The sequence below is a fragment of the Triturus cristatus genome, chromosome 7 (genome assembly GCF_964204655.1).
Source record: "Triturus cristatus chromosome 7, aTriCri1.1, whole genome shotgun sequence".
In the NCBI taxonomy this organism is placed as follows: Eukaryota; Metazoa; Chordata; class Amphibia; order Caudata; family Salamandridae; genus Triturus; species Triturus cristatus.
In genome coordinates, this window is record NC_140590.1 from 404,433,837 (window position 1) to 404,457,794 (window position 23,958).

The window sequence follows — 23,958 nt, forward strand, 5'->3', positions numbered from 1 at the left end:
GGTGGCGTAGTGGGCAAAAGAACGATGGATTTAACCCAGATCTCTTGACTGGGGGAGAATGTCTGCATTGTCAGCATTCCGTCCATCATTTGTTTGTTGTAACGCTTTTCGCCCTAAGTGGGATGGGTATTCCCAGACGTGGGACCCGTGCTCACTACGCCACTGGAGTCAAGCTATCCTGGCTGATGACGGCTGATAGCCAGAAACCGGTCCTAGGATGCTTGATTCCGGTCCAGGGAAGACATGGCTTGGCAGTTCGGGCTGGACTGTTCCCATGAGGCACAGGGTCAAGACTGATTTGCATATGGCCATGTTTGAACTGGGGTGGCGTAGTGGGCAAAAGAACGATGGATTTAACCCAGATCTCTTGACTGGGGGAGAATGTCTGCATTGTCAGCATTCCGTCCATCATTTGTTTGTTGTAACGCTTTTCGCCCTAAGTGGGATGGGTATTCCCAGACGTGGGACCCGTGCTCACTACGCCACTGGAGTCAAGCTATCCTGGCTGATGACGGCTGATAGCCAGAAACCGGTCCTAGGATGCTTGATTCCGGTCCAGGGAAGACATGGCTTGGCAGTTCGGGCTGGACTGTTCCCATGAGGCACAGGGTCAAGACTGATTTGCATATGGCCATGTTTGAACTGGGGTGGCGTAGTGGGCAAAAGAACGATGGATTTAACCCAGATCTCTTGACTGGGGGAGAATGTCTGCATTGTCAGCATTCCGTCCATCATTTGTTTGTTGTAACGCTTTACAAATATTTAAATCAAATACAATTTTCAGTGAGCTTTTAACAACACATGGCCCATACACTAATTTGAGGGAAAGTGTGTGCCTAGATGTAGTACACACTCTCACACTGGGCAAGGGAAATGCTATTTTTTATGCGTAAATAACCTCGCAACATGGCACCCACTGGAACCACAAAAGCATTTATATTAAGGGGATAGAGCAAGTGAACAGAGAACATCGAACAACTGCTCTTTAATATACTCACACCATCCTGGTACAAATAGTTATTGAACACCACAAAGAGTCTGAAAATCGCGGGTTACTTTCCCCTTCATCTAAACTGAGGGCATAAGTATCAAAATACACTGGTTTCTTAAGCCGGGGGGTTGACACAAGGCATCCGGGTGACACAGATGCTGATTTTAATACTAACAACAAGACTGCGTGATATCGGCTACTTTACGTTTGGGATTTCAACAACAGTTTGGAAGCCAAAAAAATTATTTGAGTAAAATGTCTCTTAATCTCCAATACAAGCTTTAAGTACATTTGAAAAATTCAATCATTTTTCTCCACACATCAGCTTTTGAGTTCTGAAAACGCATACATTTTCATTTTGAGTATGTGCTTTTAAATCTTGGTACACGTATAATAATTCAACCAAGCTAAAGCCTCTGTATTATTAGGCTGGGCTCACAGGGAGCTGAAGAGCTATTGGGTCGCTCACGCCGCGCCAGTCATTGGAAACGCCTGTAGATTATACAAACGGCATAGCTACTACCTTCAGTCACCATTCAGAGAGTGCTATTGGGCCTCGCAGTGAGTGGGCAAGCAGTATACGAATACTAATAGAATGCAATGTCAGGACCTGGGTGGGGCCTCGGAAGCAACCGTAGTCATTGCCTACCTCACTCTATTCTGCTGGGATAAAAAGTAAATGCCTCAGACACTTATTGAAGCATACAACATGAAAATGTGGAATGGAGCTCAGACTAATTTGGCACATTGTATGCGAAGGACAATAAGTAAGCACCAACCACGTTTATTCCCGTGGATACCTTTACTGATTAATTTGAAGTAAACATGCAAAACCGACCAAGCTTAGGGGTGGCAAAATATAGCACTTACATACACAACGCATTTTTTTATTGGGGAAAACCGTGGCAGACCCAGTATAAAATAATCCCCTCATCCAAAGTGAAGGCTGCATGACCAAATCCAAGGCGTGCAAATGGGGGTGGGCTTAATATACAGCACACTCGCTAAGGACAGGTGAACGTGGGTTCACACAAAGGAAGGCCACAACGTTCAATAAGGACAGCTGAGCTCCACAAATAAAAGAAATAACTGATTCTGAACTGTATTTAAGGTACGTTCCTGCCAGGGTGAATCCTCGCAAAGTAGAGGCAGTGTGGCGGTGGTAAGCAAAACAACCTCTGTGACAAATGCACGGTGCAAACACTTTCACAAATCAGGACACGGACATATAATAGTCAGTTTTTCAGTCCAGCACACTACCTTCACCCTGCTAATTCAACAACGTGGGCAACTGTGGGCATTACTGTATACAGAGTGTGCATCAGGAAGGGTCAAGTTTCAACCACTGATCTGACCATGCCACCTGAGCACATGAGTCTATGGAGGAGCGGCCATCTTGAACGGAAATGACTTCAATGCTGGGAGCGCCTTCTGAACAAGGAAAAGAAGAATGTGGCACTGCCCTACATTGCATTCAGAACATGAAGGTGATTTTCCACTACACTGAAGATTTTCGGTTATTTTTCGGAAACTTCCATGAAAGAAATGGAAGTATTGGGTTTCAAAATTGCATATAGTTAATTTGAAAAAGAACATTATTATATTACAAAAGCTAATATTATTGATTTTTTTCTGCCTAATTTCCGGTGCATGTGTCAACACTTTGGTTCCTAAGAATTTGTGAGAGACGTTGCTTTCAAAAGACAGCCACTTCATTTGCAGGATACATTCTTCTTAATGAAATTATCTGAATCGCAAAGACAATGGCTGATACTCATTTGGTGATACAAATCCTCCAGAGAATTAAAGATCTTTTATTATCAATTGAAGGGACACTCTTTTGATGATATACAACACAAATTAATTAAAAAGATTTTACTGAAATTGGAGTTTTAAGTAGAACCAGAAGTTTTTCTGACTATTATGTGAGGGAAGATACAGTGCGGTACTGAGGCTTTAACCATAGTGATTGGATATACGGATTTGTTCGCAAAAATTCAAACCCTGATGAAGTCCTTATGGACGAAACGCATTGACTAGGCTTATTAACTTATGTCAATAAAGAACCAACACACTGAACCCTCACCAACCACCCCCGACACCCTGAAGCCAGCGATCGACAACTGGACAGCCCTCACCACCGAAGACACACTGAAGACGATGAAGTCAATCCACGCCGGGGCCCCCACGGACCCCTGCCCTCACCCCACCACATTTTCAAAGCGCCGCCGACACCATCGCACCCATGCTCTGCCACACCATCAACAGTTCCCTGGCAACCGCCTTATTTCGCGACGACTGGAAACACGCTGAGATCAACCCCCTCCTGAAGAAACCCTCGGCGGACTCCACCGACCTCAAAAACTACAGACCCATCTCCCTGCTCCCGTTCCCAGCTAAAGTCATCGAGAAAGCCATCAACAGCCAACTCGCCACATTCATCGAAGAGCACAACATCCTCGACTCCTCCCAATCCGACTTCGGAAAAAAACACAGTACGGAAACTGCCCTCCTCGCCGCAACAGACGACATCCGCACCTTACTGAACACAGGAGAAACAGCAGCCCTTATCCTCCTCGACCTCTCAGCGGCATTTGACACAGTCTCTCACCGCACCCTAATACGCAGACTCCACGACGTAGGGATCCAAGATAAGGCCCTCGACTGGATCCGCTCCTTCTTCTCCGGCAGAACGCAGCGGGTCAGACTCCCCCCTTTCCTCTTGGACCATACACTTACCACCTGCGGAGTCCCCCAGGGGTCCACCCTCAGCCTTACGCTCTTCAACGTCAACATGGCTCCGCTCACCCCCATCGTCAGAACCTACAGACTCAACATTGTGTCATACGCAGACGACACCCAACTCATCCTCTCCCTATCCAACAAACCCAACACCGCCAGACACAACTTTCGAGAAGGCATGGAAGCCGTCGCCAAATGGATGAAAAACAGCTGCCTACAAATAACCACCAACAAACTGGAAGTACTCATCATGGGCCCAAACCAGACGCCTGGAACGACAACTGGTGACCCCCCGCCCTCGGAAGCCCGCCCACCCACACAGACCACGCACGCAACCTGGGAATTATCCTGGACCGCCAGATCAACTCAGTCTCATCCTCCTGCTTCCACACCCTCCGCCTCCTGTGTAAGACCTTCAAATGGATCCCCCTCAAACACAGAAAGACCGTCACTCACGCCATGGTCACAAGCAGGCTCGACTACGGCAACGCACTCTATGCCGGAATAAACAAAAACCTCTCCCGCAAGCTACAGAACATCCAAAACGCCGCCGCAAGACTGGTCCTCAACCTGCCAAGACACTGCCACATCTCCCAGCACCTGCTCACACTCCACTGGCTCACCATCGAAGCTAGAGTCACCTTCAAGGTGCTAACCCACCTGTGAGCACAAGGCCCTCCACAACACCGGACCAGCATACCTGAACAGCCGACTCAAATTCCACGCACCCCAAAGGACCCTACGATCAGCCCCGCTCTCCTACGCCGTGGTCCCCCGCACCAGAAAGACCAGATCGGGAGGCCACTACTTCTCCTTCCGCGTGGCCAGAGCCTGGAACGACCTTCCGCTCCACCTCAGACAGACAGCATCACTCCCCATCTTCGCAAGAAACCTCAAGACCTGGCTCTTCGACAGACCCTCTCCTTGATGTACTGGAACCTGCTACCTCCCCCCCCAGCGCCTTGAGACCCTTACGGGCAAGTAGTCACGTTAACAAACACCTGATTGATTGATTGAATAAAAGAAGAGTTTTCGAACAGGAATACGTGACTCCGTGTGATATAAATGTTATCCTTTGAATTGGGGTTGACTAAAGCATATTGTTTGGTATACTGTTTTATGTATTATTCCAAAAAATAGGAAAGCTACATTACCAAGATATGAAGCCATCCTGGTTCAGTTTTCTATAAATAAATTTAAAAAAGTCTAGTTTTAGAATAAGCTTATTGTGGGTGAGACTCCATTCCAAAGACTCGCTCACAGTGGAAATTCAAAGTCCAGGAGGTTATAAAGCATGGTATGCCAAAGCAGAAACACTACATTGAGAGAGCCTTTGTCAAGTACATGTACACGAAAAATAGGTTCTCCACTCCTTTATGATTTTATTTTCTTAAATCACAGTCCCTCTTGATTCTTGTGGGCAGCAAGTCACTAAAGTAATTAGCGGTTTTTAAATTAACACATCAGACACTTACCATGTCAAATAGTTTGTAACGGGAAAAAGCATTTATTCTAAAATGGTTTTTCAATTTTTTGGTAAGAAATCTATGCAAATTTCATCAACAATAGCGTGTAAAACAAAAATAAGCATTAGTAAAGCCAATGGGTCTCTCCTGTGTGAGATCTATTGGCTTTGTCAATGTGTGTTTTTTAGCTAGGTTACACTGCAGCATGGCTGAAAATAAAAATAAATGCTATGATGTGTTCAATACTGGGCACTTTATTTCAGCCACACTGCACAGTAGCCATGCCGCTGTACAACATAGCTTAAAAAACATAGAAAAGGCCAAATAATAGAGCCATTTGGCTTTGTCAGTGTTTTGCTGTGTTGTCTACTAGAGGGGTTGCTGTGCATCAAAAGTTTTATACATCAGAAAAGCTGTGTGCAATGTAGGTCATAGTGATGTCGAACTTCAGAATTAGAGTGCACCTCTCTGTGGACTAGAGTGATGGAATAGCACAGAGCGCTAGACATCAGAAATGGAGTACATTGACGCAGTTGTGTGTGAGACTTTGGTTTTCCAAAGGACCTTATTCCAACATGTACCACTCTGCTATTTCAATAGTGAATGTCGTGGTGCATGTCGGAAAGAGGAACACTGGAAAAACTGTTTGTCAGTCTTGGTGGTGAAATAGCTGCAACTATTGCACACATCACAAAGAGGGGCATCAGCAGAGCTGTGTGAGAGTCTTGGCGCTGGAACAGAATCTGAGCATCACATCACACATGAAGTGCATTGACAAAGCTGTGTGAGAGTCTCTGTGCTGGAACAGCAGATGAGCGGCATATCACACATGAAGTGCAGCAGCAGAGCTGTGTGAGATTCTCAGCACTGGAACAGCAGATGAACTTCCCTTTACACATGAGGTACTTTGGCAGAGCTGTGTGAGAGTATCAGTGTTGGAACAGAAGTAAAGAAGCACATCACCCATCAGCAGAGCTGTGTGAGAGCCACATCACACATGAGGTGTATCAGTGGAGCTGTGTGAGAGTCAGTGCTGAAACAGAAGATGTGCTGCACGTCACACATGAGGTGCATCGGCGGAGCTGTGTCAGAGTCTCAGCGCTGGACCACACAATGAGGGGGACATCACACGAGTTGGATCGGTGGAGCTGTGTCAGAGTCTCAACACTAGAGCAGAAGATGAGCGATACATCCCACATGAGGTGCATCGGCAGAGCTGTGTGAGAGCTTCAGTGGTGGAACTATGGCTTGGTGCACCCCGTTGTAAAGTTTTGAATTATTGGATTATGGCTTGGTGCTGACTACAGGTTGAGGTTCCCAACCGCAACTAGTAGAAAAAATGAAAGATTGCACAGGCACTAGTAAACCATTACCTTGCTTGGAGGCATTAAACTGACTTCAGCCCCTAAAGTCTGAGGTAAGAATGGTGATTAGAGACAAAACTTTACCCATTCTTTTCCAAACGATGGATGACACACACAAAAAACATTGACGAGAATAGATTTCGCATAGACAAGTCCCATTAGCCTTGCCAATGCCTTTTTACCCAGAAAATGAAATCAAATCCTCTCCAAGCTGTCTGTAGCAAAAAAGACTGGCAAAATAAAACCAGCTGCTATTAACTAAAAAAAACAATGGAAATGAGAATGCGTGCTGCTGCTGACTAATGAATCAAAGGAAATGAGAGTGACAAAGAACAATAGACTAGCAAGCAACAGTGCAAGCGCTGTCTCAGGCGAGACCCAATGAGACATTACAAAACAGTGTTGAGGCCGGGGTTCCATTCCTTTACATACTAAATACTAAATAGCAGCCTCATATCCTTGAAATGGGAGCTCCTTTTCACTTTTCATTTTTTTGGTACTTTGCCACTTAATTCCAGCAAGGCTGACTGCTGTTGCTAAGTGTTGAGGTGAAGGGTGTTACCACACTATTGAGTTAAAAGGCTCCTGACATGTTTGGGACCAACTATTTAGTACTTAGCAATACATATCTTGCTCCTTGATAGTATTTGTAAACCCGCACGTTTCAGCCCTAATTGGTTGGAACTTGTGGGGGGCTTCGTTAGGACATGGATCTCCTTAATAAGAGTTTAGGCTATTGGTTGCAGCTGTGTAGTTTGGCTCCTAAAAAGGAGGGTGCTATTTTTTATAATATTGTTTTTAAATGTCTCCAGACATCTTGTGTGCTCAACTTGTGTGAGGAAAAGCCTCACTTTCAGGCAGGTGTCAGGACGGGGCAGGTTTAGATGAGCCGACACCCGAGCTAAAGTCCCGGTAAGGTGCGGGCACCCTACGCCAATAGCCTATGGAGAATGTCTCCTTCCCCCATTAGGTCGCGATCAGGAGTGGACACAATTATTAAGTTGTAGCCTTAACTAAAGGATTCTTAGTTGATGGCCCCAATGATCGCCCAGAGAGTTAACTTGACCCTCTCATTAGTATTATTATTTAGATTTTCGCACGTGCACCACACAACCTTCACAGCTTTAGTCTGGTCCTGATGAAACGCCAGGGATCTTTATGACCAAGGAGGCGTGAAACATGTCGACCTCCTAGTTACCTGGACTCATTACACCTTCAGGGGTAACTCCCAACCTATGGGTTTTTTACTCTGCCAAGGGTACCACCGTATTAAAGTATCTCTTTTGGTAACCCTTAGACAGTTTTAACTCTTTGCACACACTTTGTCACTCTCCACATAGAACTCACTCCACACACCCTCATGCACCTAACGGCAGTTCTCAAAAGATCTCCGAAAAAGTGACCCTTCAGGGGACCCGTAGGGCATTGTAGCGCCGGCCCGACGAGGAGCAACTGCCCGATGATGAAGCATGACATCCCTCGGGGTGCGTGAGGACTAAAAGAGACAAGACTTGTTCTTCCCTACTGAGTCCCAGACCTAGGATTCCTTTTTTCCTTGTTTCCTTTTCTTTCTTCTCCTGCAGTGAGTTAGTGACGACTTGCACTACTCACCTTGGAACAGTGCCCTCCTTGATTTGTTGACTTCATAGTTAGTTTGGAGCGCGGGCACTGGACCACCAACTAGCTCCTGGTCCCCCCACCTCTTCCTTCTTTTGACAGTGATGAAAAGCCTACCATGTGATTAGTAATTAAGGCCACTGTTGATTGTAGAATTGTCAGTATTGCTGTATGCTGAACAATGTTAATACATCGTTAGGTAATTGTTCTGTATTATATTTAGTTTTATAATAGTGTATCCTGGCCATTGATAGTTATTCAGATAGTATGGAATACCTTTGAGAAAGTGTTTTATTAATTATTAATAAGGTTTATTTACTGTGTTTAGGTTAGCATAGCTAAGCTGTAATTTGACATTACTGGTTCCCAGCCTGCTTGCAAAACATTGCTTTTTTTTCCATGAATGAGCTTTTGAGATCACATCTCTAGCTGGTGTTTTTCCTCTTTTAGAAAATAAACAAAACAGATTTAATTTTAGTAGTGCTGTAAAAGTTGCAAATAAAATTTATTAATTTGTTCCTTGAAATTGAAGCTATGTGCTGAATGTAACTATATTTGTAACATATTCAAGGTCCCTTGCCAGAGTCTGCTTTAGGAGTTATTCAGTAGCTGTACTTTGTATTGTTTTCACTTGTTGCATAAATTACATGTTATTTTTTTAAGTAGCGGAAGTTGCAGTGGCAGGAATTGGAGGAGGAGCCAATGGAGAGGGAGCAGGGAGCCTGAGCTGGAAAGTCACCGCTCGCTCACCGCCGCTCACCACTGCCAGCCCGTTGCTCCCCACCCGCATCATGTAACCGCTGCGATTAAACCGTGTAAACCGCTGAGCAACGCTGAGGCTTTGTGTGGCTCCCGCGGCTCCGGGACCGCGGCTCCCGCAGCTCCAGGACCGCGGCTCCCACACCGCACCTCACAGGTTCATGAGGAGGTGGTGGCGAGCCGGCGAAAGGCGGCTGAAAGCACTGGTCGCGTCACGGTGCCTGGCAAAGAGCCCAGTGAAGTGCAAACAAACAAACAAAGAACCTGGCAAGGAGCTCCCGCCAGCGGGAAGGAGCACGTAATCTGTACGTCACCTGACAGCGACCGGCAGCAGAGGTGGCTACAGCAGCAGGCTCGGGGGACAAACGGTGAGGTGCCGGTGCAGGGGTGGATGCGAGGGGATTCTGATTCTAACTGCCCCCCCCCTCCCTCAGTCTGTCTTCACAGGACGGTCAGGCTAAACTTAACAACAAACACTCAATACTCATTTGTCCAGTCTGAATAATTCAAACTCTTTGAACTAAAAAAACGAAATCTGACACCAGTCAAAAACACACACAAAAAAAAAGGGTTAACCTCTCCAACTCACCCCGCAGACTGACGCAGAGGATGTAAAGGATCCTTTGCTTGAACTTCATACAAACGAAGCAGAAACTTGCAGGAAACTAAAGGTGGTAGTGAGAGAGAGCGCGGCAGCGGGACCGCGAGCAGGAGAGCCGAGAGCAGGAAAGCAGAGCCGAAATATCGCCAAAAACTGAAAACCGCCGGAATAGTGACTGGTACTGCGAGGGACCAGTGAAGGTACGTCTTGTTCCCGAGGGACCAGCGAACAAGACGAGTGGTGAGGGGGCCACTCTGGTGAGTGAGAGCGGACAAAGCCTGTGGAGTCAACACCGCAGAATGCCAACCGCCCCTCCCCTCGCATTCCCCACAGAGCCCTGCTCGGCCCGCTGTTCTGCTCTGCCCCTTCTTGGATTGTTAACCCCCGCCAAAATCCTGCCGCCCCCTGCCAAATATTAAACACCAACACCCTTACCTGTTCATTTTGGAGAGGAAATATTCTGTTCGGGAGGGGCCAGAGGAGCCTGCCACAGGACATCTGCCTTCTGGCTACCCGGGGGTTTCCTGGAGTCAGAAGTGCTGTGAGCAGGAGTGAGCGCAAAAGCGCATAAGCAGTGAGAATGGTGATCGGCTGCAGGCGGATGGGTTAAGGCGCCCTGCATGACGCCTGAGGCTCAGAACTGTGGGGCTAGGAGCTTGGCCGAAGCAGCGCATATAGAAGAGTGAGCACAGGAACAGACTAAAAAGTTGAGCTAAGGGAGTCATTTCGGCAATACCTAAAACACCCTCTCATTGGTACAGAGGGAAAATGCTTAAGGGAAATCTGACCAAATGAAAGAGGATGGATTCTGACGAGGATGCCCAGAAATATCAAACAACAAGGGTCACAAGGGGGGGGCGTGGCCAGGCACCGAGGAAGATGGCCGACTAGGGACCGAGCTCCACCGAGCCTACTGTACTACCCACGAATATCCGTCCATTTCTCCGGGTTGCGCGCACCAACGTCAAAGCGCCACCTCCCTTAAGTGTAGCGCGGCTGATCGGCGCTTGGAGCGGCGTCCGGAGGCTAAGGGGAGACCGGCAGCAGCAACTGTTCGTGCCGCGGTGGCATTGGTAGGCAGCTAGAGCCCGAGGCGCGGGGTGGCCGCTACCTGAGGTCCCGGCGTGAGGCCTAAATCCACTGTGTGGCCGGCGCAGGGCGGACTATCGCGGGCTGAAACCAAGCTGCTGCCGCATGTCATCACTGCCCGGCCGCTGGCGGACATCTGCGGAGACCCCAGGGAGCACGCCGGAGCGGGGGGCAGAGCCACGCAACTCTCGACCCGGCCTGTGGAGGCGGCTGGCCTACGACGCGCCGGGCTCCGGGGGTGGAGCTCAGCGCAAGGACTCGCCAGGCCTGCGAGGGGAGCCCGGTCATCCGTGGAGGCATTATTGAGGTTGGCGGTGTGGCGGAGAGAAAGGCGGCCCTGGGCGATCGATACTGATGGTTGGAATAAAGCCCGGGTGGTGGGCCTGCGGCGGCGCCTTCAGCTGGCGGCGGTAGCACAGGTGAGCCGGTGGGGCCTGCCCCGGGGGAGCGACGTTAACGAGCCCACGGCCTTTCGCCCAGCATTTGAGGGACCCCTATTGTGGCGGCCGCCAGCGGTGGGCTGCACTGCTCGAGGTGGAAGGCGGTCCATGGTGTGGTGGATGGGTGGTGTGAACGCCGGTGATTCTACCGCGGCGACGTGGCCGGCCAGCGGTGCGGTGACGGGGCAACGCCCGGGGGAGTGGAGGTGAAGACGAGGCTCGGGGGGTGCTTGCCGGCGCCCGGGCTGGGCCACGGTCCTTGGCGGAGCAGCAGACTACATCCACCATGCGCCTGAAGGTGGGGAAACCCACACAAGCCAATAAACTGGATAAATACGCGGTGCCCACCAGTCAGGCGCAGTCTGGGGCGACGCTGTAAACCGTTGTGGAGCATGCGGAGCCCTCCCTGACTTCCATCATGGCCGCGATACAGACGCTGGGTACTAACCTTGAGACAAAGATGGACAAGATCTCGATTGAGGTTAATCTGCTGCGCACGGACCTTGGCAAGACTACGGAGAGGTCGAAAGCTAATGAGACTGACATCAAGGCCCTACAGGCCTCAGAGAAACGGCTTGAGAGGCGCATAAACGAGCTCGTTCTCCAACACCGCCAAATGGCCCTTCGGCTCGAGGACCAGGAAGGGAGGGCACGACGGAGTAACATCCGCATAGTAGGTGTGCCGGAAGGAATGGAGGGGCGCAGCGTGGAGCTCTTTCTGGAAGACCTCATTCTACATCATCTGAAGCCCAGAAGGCTCTCAAAGCTCTTCACCATCGAGCGTGCTCACCGAGCCCCGCTCCCTAGACCCAGGCCGGGGGCCCCGCCGAGGACAATTATCGCTAAGATATTGAACTATCGGGACCGGGACGCCATCCTCCAGGTGGCCAGGCAGCAGGGAGATCTCCAGTACGAAGGGGCCACCATCAGATTCTTCCCTGATTTCACGCTGCGGGTTCAGCAGGAGCGCCGCTCGTTCCTGGGTGTCAAGGCGGCACTCAGGGACGAGGTATAAAATATATGATGTTCTTCCCCGCTAAACTGAATATCATTGCGGAGGGCAAATCTCACATCTTCCCCTCGCCGGCGGCGGTCCAGGAGTGGCTCGATGCGGCGACGACGGAGGTGCGAAGGGGGCACGATCGTGACCACACGCAGCAGGGAGGAGCAGCATCCCCCGGTTCAGTGGACGGTTGAGCAGTGAGAGCCGAACAGAGTCAGGGGTCGTGGCGGTCCAGATCGAACAGCCCCCGCTGGGACTCTCTCCCGGACACAGCGGCACGATGAGACTTCCGAACATGGTATCAGGCCACACCGAACAGTATTGTATATGGCATGAACTGGGGTCCTGGTTGATGTGGCTGGGTTGTGAGGCGGGCGTGTGCGCTCCCTCCCTTAATGATCTTGAGATAGACCCCTGATTGACTCACACACTTAAGGGACCAATAGTTTGGGGTAACACAGTGATGGCGGCTGGAGTTTGGGCCGGCCTACGTTCTCCCTAACAGAGTTTCTCCGGTGGGGGGGGCGGTCACTCTCTCCGGGGTGGGTCGGGCGACAGGCGCTCTGCTAATTGGGGCAGTGGGTAGTTTAAAAAGGAGCAGGGTGGGGGATGGGGCGTCTGTTCGGAGGGATGTTACAGCGGTTACTGACGGGCTGGGAAGACAGACGGTGACGGATCCACGAAGTGTAGTCCTGATTGTTATGTATATTGTTCTGAGCTGTTGGGGGGGGTAGGTGGGAGGGGGGGGGAAGTTAGACGGTTGGTATGGTCACACACTGATAGTATGAAAGGGGTGGCAGGCGGCACCGGTACTCGGAGACAGGCGGGCTCCTACAGTAATGAGTATGGCTAGTAGCTGGGAAGACAGCCTTAGGGTCCTTAGCTGGAATGTTAATGCGCTGGGGGATGGGCTCAAACGTACCATTGTCTTACAGTTTATCAAACGCCACCTCCCGGATGTAGTATTATTGCAGGAAACGCACTTGATGGGAAATACATGTCAGGCCCTCAACAGATTGGGATACACTCTAGCGGTACACTCCGGCTTCACCTCTGGCTCTAGGGGAGGGGGGATCTTGCTTCGCCGTTCCCTGCCACTCCACATTGACCACACGGAGACAGACCCACTGGGCCGCTTTGCGGGCCTATCGGGGAGATGGGCTGGCCGTCGGTTAAATCTCATTTCTGCATATATCCCCCCCCTGCCTTCAGACTCAAGCGTATGTAGACCTGGGTAAGCTCCTGCTCTCCCTCCCCGACGGGACGTTGATCATCGGGGGTGACTTTAATGCAGTGATCTCCGAAACCCTTGATAGACATCCCCCCAGGGAAACGCCTCAGGGGCAAAGGTGGCTGGCGGACTTCCTCGAAGCCTTCGGACTCACGGACATCTGGCGGCTGTTGCATCCCACGAGTAGGCACTTTACCTTCCACTCTGGCCCTCATCGCTCTTTTTCCCGCTTAGATTACATCTTGACTTCCTTACAGCCTGACATGACCATACAGGAGGCCTCCCTCCTGGCGCGCGGCATTTCTGATCACTCACCGGTATACATGCACCTCACGCTGGGGGGTGGCCGGGAGGGCTGTGTCTTGCCTATACCCGCCTGGCGTCTCAAGAGTGAGGACATGCGAAAAAAGCTGTCCCGCTCTATCGAGCACTACTTCGAGCTAAACGTCGGGTCGATAAGCTCCTCGGTCACCCTGTGGGAGGCTTTTAAAACGGTTCTGCGGGGAGAGGCCCTTTTGGCCATCTCCGGCAGCCGTAAGGAACGGGTGGCGCAGATCGCCTCGGTTGAAACGGACCTTAGGGCACTTGAAGAGGCCACGTGCACGGATACTGAGCCGGGGGTGCAGCACCGGTTGCGCCTTAAAACCGCGGAGTATAGGGAGCTGGTCACGCACGCTGCCCAGACTGCCATTCAACACAAGGTGGGCAGGATATATGACCAGGGCGACAAAGCGGGCAAACTTATCGCTTGGCTCGAGAAAAAACAGAGGGCCACTACAGTGGTGCCGGATATTATGACGCCGTCGGGAGACGTGGTAACGGAGCCCCGAGAAATTGCGGCGGAATAGGGTCGGACCGTCCGGAGGAGGACTCGGATGCCTTGCTCGCAGATATTCGCACGCCCTGCCTGTCGGAGGCCGACCGTGAAGCCCTGGAGGCCCATCTTGTCGCGACCAAGCTGGAACGTGCGATCGCGGACCTTCGCCCGGGTAAAGCTCTTGGACCTAATGGTCTGCCGATTGAGCTCCACAAGCTGAAGCCCGACGTCCTTAGCATGCACCTCCTCCGTATGTTCGAGGAAAGCACGGCGACGGGGAGATTGCCACGCGAGCAGCGCCTGGCCACTATAGTGACCATGCCAAAAGAAGGGAAACCGAGAGAGGCCTGTTCATCGTATAGACCGATCTCCCTGCTCAACGCAGAGCCGAAAATACTTGCAAAAACTCTCGCAATAGGCTTCACTCCGTCCTTCCCACGCTGGTCCATCCGGACCAGTCCGGCTTCATGCCCCATCGCAATACGGCACTAAACATCCGCCGCCTGAATGGTGTATTGGGGAGATGCCACACGATCCAGGAAGATGCGGTGGTGGTGTCGCTTGACGCCACCATGGCTTTTGACACTCTCGAATGGCCCTACATGATGGCGGTACTCCGCAAAATGGGCTTCGGCCCACGCTTTATGGCATGGGTTCGCCTCCTGTACTCGGAGCCCCTGGCCCAGGTGGTAGTCAACAACAAGGTTTCTGAGGTTTTCGCCCTGGAGAGGGGCACCAGACAGGGATGCCCGTTCTCGCCTCTCCTATTTGCGCTCTCCCTTGAGCCACTGGCGGCGTGGATCCGGCAGTACATCTACCTCACAGGGATACGATGGACGGACGGCTGGGAGGACAAAATCTCGCTATACGCCGATGATATCCTCCTTTACTTATCCCAGCCGCAGAGATCTATAGTGGCAGCGATGGATATATTTACTAGTTTTGGGCGGAACTCGGGGTTCCGCATCAACTGGAACAAATCCGTCCTCTATGTCCTCCATGGCAGCCCTCCCAGGCTTCCCAGCGACTGCCCGCTTACCGTGGCGGAGGACGGCTTCAGGTACCTCGGAGTGTTTGTCACTCTGGATAAGACTCTCCGGTCTGAAAAGAATTTACTGCCGCCACTGCGACGGCTCCAGCGTGACTCAACTTCCTGGCAGCGACTGCCATTGTCACTGCTGGGCCGTGCGGCCCTCTTTAAAATGATGGCGCTCCCTAGATTTTTATCCGCCCTCCAAAACTATCCAGACTTGGTGCCCAATTCCTACTTTGTGGCTACAGAGGTGGCGCAGCGAGCCCTCCTTTGGTCGGGTACGCCTAGAATAGCGCTGCGAAAACTCACGTTGGGATGGTACGACGGGGGGATAGCCCTCCCGGATATCCGCAAGTACTATTGGGCCGCTCACCTCTCAGCGATCAATCAGGGGACATATAGTGATGGGAATGACCCAGGTTACGGGATGGACAGATGGTTGCTCCTGGGGGGGAATTACGATGTCGCGCTGTACTCTAAACCCGGCAAGTTTCAACTCACCGGACCGACGAAGCACTCGGTGCAAATATGGCACGCTGCACATCGTAAGTTGGGCTGGTCCAACACTTTGACCCTGGCCACCCCCCTGTGGGCGTCGGAGAGACTGGGAAGCCTGGGTCACACAAAGGGGTTCGGTAGCTGGGACCTTATCGGGATCTCCCAGGTGAAGGACCTGTGGGGGCCCGAGGGGGATCAGATCTTTTGCTTACTTACAGGAAACGTACGACTTGGCGCCTACGGAGTATTTCAGATACCTGCAGATTAGACACTCCCTCCAAGCTAACATTCCACCGGGGACTCTACCCCCGCAGGCCTCCCCGCTCGAGGATCGGCTGCTTGACGGACACATGCCGGAGCATGCCATCTCGCGCACGTACAAAAAACTGATAAATAACCCCCCTGATCCACTCGACTCCCTGAAAGAGAAGTGGGTGGCTGATGGACTTGAGATTGACGACGAGGAGTGGGTGACCGCTCTGGCGTCCCCAAGGGAGGTGGCGATATCGGCTAGACTCCGGCTCGTGCAGCTTAAAATATTGCACAGAGTATACGTGTCCTGCACAAGACTTCAGGCGATGGGGGGGGAGGGGCTCTGCCGGCGGGGGTGTAGGGCGACTGGCTCCTTTTTCCATATCTTGTGGGAATGCCCAGGGGTGCAGAGGAACTGGAGGCGAGTTGTGTCCTGCATGCGGGAGGTGTGGGAGGTTGACCTTCGCACAGAGGCTAAGAGATGTATACTGAACATATGGGAACCCACGGACTTATCTACACGGGGGAGACTTTGGGTCACGCTTGGGCAAATGGTGGCGAAAAAAAACATAGCCCGTCTGTGGGGTGCATTGACGCTGCCGAAATTGGTGGACTGGCAAAAAGACATGGATTGGTGCATGTTGCAGGAGAAGACCGTATACACGGCACGGGGGTACCCCAGAAAGTGGGGGGAGGTGTGGTCGCTTTGGAACGCCTACAGAGGTGACATATGTGAGCCTCCGCAGGCCCGCCTATCCGGCCTGGAGATCATGGACTGAATCTAGCCTACCTTCAGAACTACTGTGCATACGTCGAGTCCTACACTGTCGCTGTATGTCGCCGGTGCTGCGGCAACTCTGCTATCTTGGTGAAACAAAATTTTCTTTTGTGACCTTGTTCTGTTCTTGTAAACAATAAAAAGAGTTTAAAAAAAAAAACAAGGGTCACAAGAAGTATGGCTCAGAACTCAAGACAAGAGTCGTACACAGTGAGCCCCCTTCTACATTCCCCCCAACAAAGGCTCATTACCCATTACTTCCAGACACAGGGCAGCTCGTCACCCCCGGGAATGTCTGCTGGGGGGGACTGAAGAGCCTGATGAGACCACTGCGAGTAGTCCCCAATTATCGTGGCCCGGCCAGGCGTCTATCAAGCTACTCGACAGCAAAAATCCCCCTTCTGGTGGAGGAAGCCATCTGCTGCCTGATGAAGGGGACCAGGACCAGGCGCTGGAAGCAGGCGATGAAGGGGACCAGGACCAGGTGCCGGAAGCAGGGGTATAGGGAGGCCCAAATTTGCCCCCTTCAAGCGGGCGCAAAGTGGGAGATGCAGGGAAGAACAGTAAAATACATAATTAAAGGATCGGCGACACTGACCACGACCCCGGGTGGCATATATCAGTCGAAGGGATCGGAAGGAAGCCCACTGATGCGACACACAGTCTTCTTCCGATCAAAGCCTAAATTCACTGGCATCAGAAGGAGGACATGCCGGACATGTCAGAAGTTATCAAAGGGCAAAGACCTGGCTCGCACTAGCCCGCGAGCCATTTCACGATGGAGCACATTGGCCTCAACAACTGGGCGCCGACAACTTGATTTGCCAGAGACAGGAGACCTCACCGATTCCTTTTTACAAAAAGTAGAGCAAACAATTGAAAGGAATTTGGACCTCACCCCCAACCTCATTGGGAGAGGGGACGTGGCAAAAAATCAGGCCAAAGACCGAGTAGGGATGTCCCCACCAACAGGCCAGAAGGATTGAGTTGAGCAAGAAGACACCCTCCATTTGATAACCATCAGAGAAGCGCAAAAGTCAATAGCCAAGGCCCTGATATGGCAAGCAACTAAAATGGAGGTCCAAGTTGACCTTCTTCAATCAATAGCCCAATGCCTAGTGAACCAGGGCCGCAAATAGGAAGAATTGGAGGCAATAATCAACCATAACCAGGCAATGATAGCTCATACAAGTTCATGTGCCGACATAATAGATAAGTGGGCTGAGTTGCCGTAAATATTGGAGGATATAGTGGCACTAACCAAGAGCAGAGGCGAATCACCAAAGACACCAATAATTATTGAATCACTGGCAAAGGGTAATCACAAAGTGGTGACCAATGGAGAACACAGCAAAGCGAGGGATTTGGAAACAAAAGCCAGAAAAAATGAGCACAACAGCCTAGAGACCCTGGCAAAGAGTGGCACCAAGGAAACTCCAGCAAGCCCAGTCACAAAGGAAGTCGAAGAGCAGAAAGTGACTTTGGAGGGGAAAATAGGAGCTAGATCAGAAGCACCCCTAACAAGGAGGGCAAAAAAAAAAGCTTAAACAGCTGAAGAGATCAAAAATGAAAAGAAGATCTATCCTGCCGGCAATGCTCAATAGCCATAGACCCGAGGAGAAAAGCAACTCACTGCCACCCTACCCGATTTTTAATTTCAAACAGAAGATTAAGAGCCAGCGCTTACCGGCAGAGAAAAGGCTGAAGAAAGAGAAAGAGACGGTGTGACACTACAAGGCAGGGATCATGAGAACCAGGTGGACCTACTACACCCAGCAGGGTTAACAACGGCCGCCCAGGTAAAAACAAACAGGGTCAGCATGGATAAGGAGGATGCCTCCCCACAAAGAAGGCTCTATGATCTACTGGAACTTGAGGGTCACTGTGAGGAGACCCTCGGGGATTGGGAGTCGTGGCATTGTGAGGACACTGACCAGTTACCGCTCCGTGTGCAGGATGTGCAGGATGTGAGCCCCCCCTTTAACCAGACCGGGAAAGGACAGGAGGAGGAGTGCAAAGAGACGACGTCAGCATGGGCCGTCCTTTCACTGGAGAACGCCGGCCTGAAGACGGAAGGAGCTGCATACTGAGGCGTGCTTGCCAGGGAACCAGAGAGAGGACCCGACCGAGCGTGGAGGACGCCAGGAGAGTTGGAGGAAAGCTGCCGCCCTGCTGAAAGACCCGAAGTGCCCCCGGAGGTGCCGGACGACGGAAAGGAGTCAGGACGCCAACCATACCACGCGACGCCCCGCCACTCTCCAGGAGGAGCGTGGCTGGAGCAGGTACGTCGCCGTATACGGGGGTTTGCGGTATCACGGGGAGGGAACGCGTGAATCTTTGAGGGCTATCACCCTTTGTTTTCTCGCTTTGTTTTACACATGGTGGTGGAGCTCAGTGAACCTCACAGTCCCTTCCCTAATATAAGAAGCCTGCTGATTTCCCACTGATGTGTGGTTTCTTTCTTTTGTTTCCAACGCTCCTCGTGCCTACCGGGAGAAAATGAAGCCCTGAGATACTCCAGCCAGAACCAGAGCAACACCGGGAGCATCAGAACAGGAACCCAAGACTGATTATATTGTCATTCAATTCCTCACAATAAAAGCACCAAGCAAAAGCGACTCAGTTCTCCCATAGTGTTATTGGAAAAGGGGTGGGAGAGTAGCACCCACACAAGGGAGACCTGATACAAATTTTGGTGGAGAAAGCGGGCAGCCGCCAACCGATAAAGGATGGAGAACCTTATTGCACAGATGAGAGAGGGCCAGACCAAGATGGAGTGGGCTATGGAGAAAAATGCCAGCCAAGCAGAAAGGGATCGGGCTGTTTTCTCCTCCGCTATATAAACCCAAGCGGACCATCTGACTAAACTGGCGGAGGAACAGTCCCAGCTGATGATAGCACTGAGTCAAGCTAAAGAGCCTGCTCTACCAGGAACAGTCATCCCACTCCAGAAGTATGTTCCAGGGGATGATCCAGTCTCTTTCTTTCTAAACTTCGAGCGGGCGGCCAGGGCCAGCGCATGGCCAGCAGAAAGGTGGCCATTCTATCTAGCACCCTTGCTCACGGGGGAAGCCCAGGCAGCGTATCAGATGGCCAACCGGGATGGCACCGCTGCTTATGGACATGTGAAGCAGTTTATCCTGGACCGGTTGGGAATCGATGACGAAGCCCACCGCCTTAAGTTCCGACAGGAGAGGGGTGCGCCAGGAGACACCCCAAAGGCGCTATTTTACAAGCTAAAAGATGCTGCAGATCGGTGGCTCAAACCCTTGGATTCTACCCCAGAGGAAATCATGAATAAAATTTACCTTGAACAATACCTAGAGGCGTTACCCGATGGGACACAAAGATGGCTGTGTCAACATGCCGGTCTGACTATCGAACATGCAGTAGAGATGGCCATCTCTTATGCCAGGGCACAGAGCCGTAACATACTGCGAGAACCAGAGAAAAACCCTAGGACCCCTTTGACCACAAAAACTGAAAGAAAACCAATCAAACCCTCGGCTGAACCCCTAAGACCACGGCACGGAAGACCTGAGGACCTTGCTTCTTCTGGCCCCCAGTGTTTTGAATGCGGCGAGTGGGGGCATATCACCAAATTCTGCAGAAAAAGAAGAGAAAAAAATGAGGAAGAACCCATGGACATCAGCTACCTGCCCTGGTCCATTTTGTACGCGCAAGAGACGTGTCCAGTGTTCTGCGTGAGTCTAGGCATGAACGGTCATCCGGTAACAGCCCTATTGGACTCAGGGTGTAGGCACTCGGTAGTAAGAAAGGAGTTGATTCCCCACACTTACCTACTCCCTGAGAAGACGGTTAGAATCAGATGCATTCACGGTGACATAAAGGCATACCCGGTAGCTAGAATCACTCTCTGAACTGAGCTTGGCATAGAAACCCAGACCGAGGTAGGGGTCCCACCCGTCCTTCCTGAACTCCTCATAATCGGCATAGACAACCCCTGTTTTTCAGACCTTTTGTTAGGGAATCTGCAGAATGCCCCCGGTCTAGAAAACCCCCATGATGGTCTTTTGACTTCCGAGCCCTGGGCTATAGACACACATTTTAGGACCGCCCAACTGAATGACAGTAGTCTCAGCAACGCTTGGCAAAATGCCAAAGAGTCACAGGAGTCCCCTAGTCAGAACTACCCTTGCTTTAGGGAACGTAACGGACTTCTGCACTGGATAGCAAAGGAGGGGGAAGGGCCACAGTTGGTAGTACCCACAGGCTTCAGAGACCAGGTTCTTTTTTTTGCTCATGCTCATCTCCTGGCGGGACATTATGGGGCGGAAAAAACGGCACAGTCAATCCTTCAGAACTTTTACTGGCCAGGGGTCCATGCTCAGGTATAGAAATATTGCCAAGAATGCCCAATATGCCAAAAAAGGAACCTCTATATTCCCCCGAGAGTACCACTGAACCTTCGCCCCATCATTGGTAATCTTTGACCGCATTGGGATGGACCTCATAGGTCCTCTTCCTAAATCCACCAGGGGTTATCAGTATGTCTTGGTCATAGTAGACTACTCAACCCGATATCCGGAGGCTCTTCCCTTACGTTCTGCTACCTCCACCACATTAGCCCAGCAATTGATAGAGGTCTTCTCACGGATGGGGTTTCCCAGGGAAATCGTCACAGACCAAGGGACCCCTTTGTGTCCCGATTAATGAAACAGGTCTGTAGACAACTGAGCATAAAACACATTAAAACGTCTGTATATCACCCTCAGACAGATGGCCTGGTAGAACGTTACAACGGCCATCTTAAACTTACCCTCAAGAAGATACTCACGGGAGATTGGAAAAATTGGGACCAGCTTCTCCCTTTGGCCCTGTTTGTCCTCCGAAGCCAGGTGCAAAGCAGCCTTGGGGTTTCCCCTTTTGAACTTCTCTTTGGGAGAAACCCCCGTACACTTCTGGAGATAACCAGAGAAAGCTGGGGGACTGATGGGGCCCAGGAAGCACATTCCCTGCTGAATTATGTCAATCAAATGAAAACTCAACTACACAAGGTAAGAACCCTGGTCTATGACACTCTAGAGAAAGCCCAAGAGAAGCAGAAGTACTTCTATGATAAAGGGAAGAAGAGGAGGGAGCTGAATATTGGGGACGGGGCTTGGTTTTACTGCCCTCCTCCACACATAAGTTGAGAAAGGAATGGCAAGGACCTTTTCAGGTTAAAAGGAAGATATGAAAAACCACGTACATCTTAGCCCTTTCGGCCACCAAGACGCAGATGTACCACATTAATCTTCTAAAGAAATGGCTGGGTCCTCCCCCTAGAGGCACACATAACGTTTCCACTATAGAGGACGTGTCACATACTGTCGGTGTTACTGTCATCAACACCAAGCTGACAGAAAAACACAGCAATGAAATACACAACCTCCTCCTTTCCTTTAAGGACATCTTTTCGGACCAGCCAGGAAGAACTCCCTTGACCACGCACTCCATACCAACTCAAGAAGGAAAGATAGTAAAACAAAGACCATATAGGGTCCCTGAAGCCCGCCGTATTGCCCTCCAGAAAGAGGTATCTCAGATGCTGAAGATGGGTGTCATAGTGCCCTCCCACAGCAACTGGTGCTCTCCCGTTGGTCTGGTACCGAAACCGGATGGCAGTATCCGGTTCTGTATCGACTTTAGGGCCGTAAACAGGATATTCAAACAGGACGGCTATCCCCTTCCCAGGGTCGATGAGCTGATAGAATGCCTAGGTGAGGCCTGTTACATCTCCACAGTTGACCTCACCAAAGGCTATTGGCAAATACCCTTGAACCCTGATGACCAGGAAAATACGGCCTTCGCCACTCCTGATGGTCTCTATCACTTTACAGTATTACCCTTTGGGTTACACAGGGCCCCAGCCAGTTTTCAAAGACTAATGGATACGCTATTAGCACCCCGTCTAAAGTATTTCTCAGCATACCTAGACGATATATTCGTATATAGTAATTCATGGCAGGAACACCTGACTCATCTTGAAGCGATCCTTTCGGCCCTCAAAAATGCTGACCTACACATAGATGCTAAGAAATCCAGATTCTCTTTTCAAAAGGTGAAGTATCTGAGTTACCTTCTTGGAAAAGGCCTGACAGAACCCCAGATAGAGAAAGTACAGGCTATACAGGATACACCATTTCCCACTACGAAATGTGATCTTAGGACTTTCCTGGGATTGGTAGGATACTACTGGCGGTTCATCCCCCAATTCTCGGAAATCACTGCCCCTCTCACCGACATACTAAAGAAGAGGGCTTCCCCGACACACCTCCGTTTCCCCTCGACCACTGAAGAACAGGCATTCCAGAATCTCGAAACAGCTCTGACTACATCTCCTGTGTTAATCACACCTGATTTTAGTAAACCATTTATCCTCCAAACAGACGCGTCAGGGTAGGCATCAGTGCGGTTCTCTCGCAGCAAAATAGTGGGGGTGTTGAAAGACCTGTCCTCTACATCAGCAGGAAACTATTTCCTAGAGAAAGAGTCTATCCCACGATAGAGGAGTGCCTAGCGGTTAAATGGGGGATTGAGAAACTGCTATATTACCTTGAGGGTAGACCCTTTGTGTTATACACTGACCATGCCCCCTTAACTTGGCTCCAACGGAACAAAGGGTGCAATGATCGTGTTCTTCGCTGGTTCCTCGGTCTCAAGCCATTTCAATTCGAGGTCCGCCATCGTAAGGGTGCAGAACAAGGGAATGCTGACTACCTGTCCCGTTATCCTCTTTCCCCCGATCGGGGAAATCCTAGGGGAGATGTGTGAGGAGACCCTCGGGGATCGGGAATCGTGGCATTGTGAGGATATTGACCTGTTACCGCTCCATCTGCAGGATGTGAGCGGCCCCTTTAACCAGACCGGGAAAGGACGGGAGGAGGAGTACACAGAGACGACGTCAGCACGGGCCATCCTATCACTGGAGAACGCCGGCCTGAAGACGGAAGGAGCTGCGTACTGGGGCGCGCTTGCCAGGGAATCAGAGAGAGGACCCGACTGAGCATGGAGGACGCCAGGAGAGTTGGAGGAAAGCCACCGCCCTGCTGAAAGACATGAAGAGCCCTCGGAGGTGCTGGACGACGGAAAGGAGTCAGGATGCCAACCATACCACACGACGCCCAGCCACTCTCCAGGAGGAGCGTGGCTGGAGCAGGTACGTCGCCATATACGGGGGTTTGTGGTATCACGGGGAGGGAACGCGTGAATCTTTGAGAACGGTCACCGTTTGTTTTCCTGCTTTGTTTTACACATGGTGGTGGAGCTCGGTG

At 51.0% G+C, this 23,958-nt stretch overlaps 1 protein-coding gene across 1 annotated transcript in view; it reads right to left on the reverse strand.

The window, feature by feature from the left end:
• Positions 1–9,547, reverse strand: part of CHMP2A (charged multivesicular body protein 2A) — a 310,318-nt gene extending 300,771 nt beyond the window's left edge. Inside the window, exon 1 of the mRNA XM_085616658.1 lies at positions 9,529–9,547. The gene's annotated coding sequence lies outside the window, so the exon portion shown is untranslated. The remainder of the gene's footprint in view (positions 1–9,528) is intronic.
• Between the last annotated feature and the right edge of the window lie 14,411 nt (positions 9,548–23,958).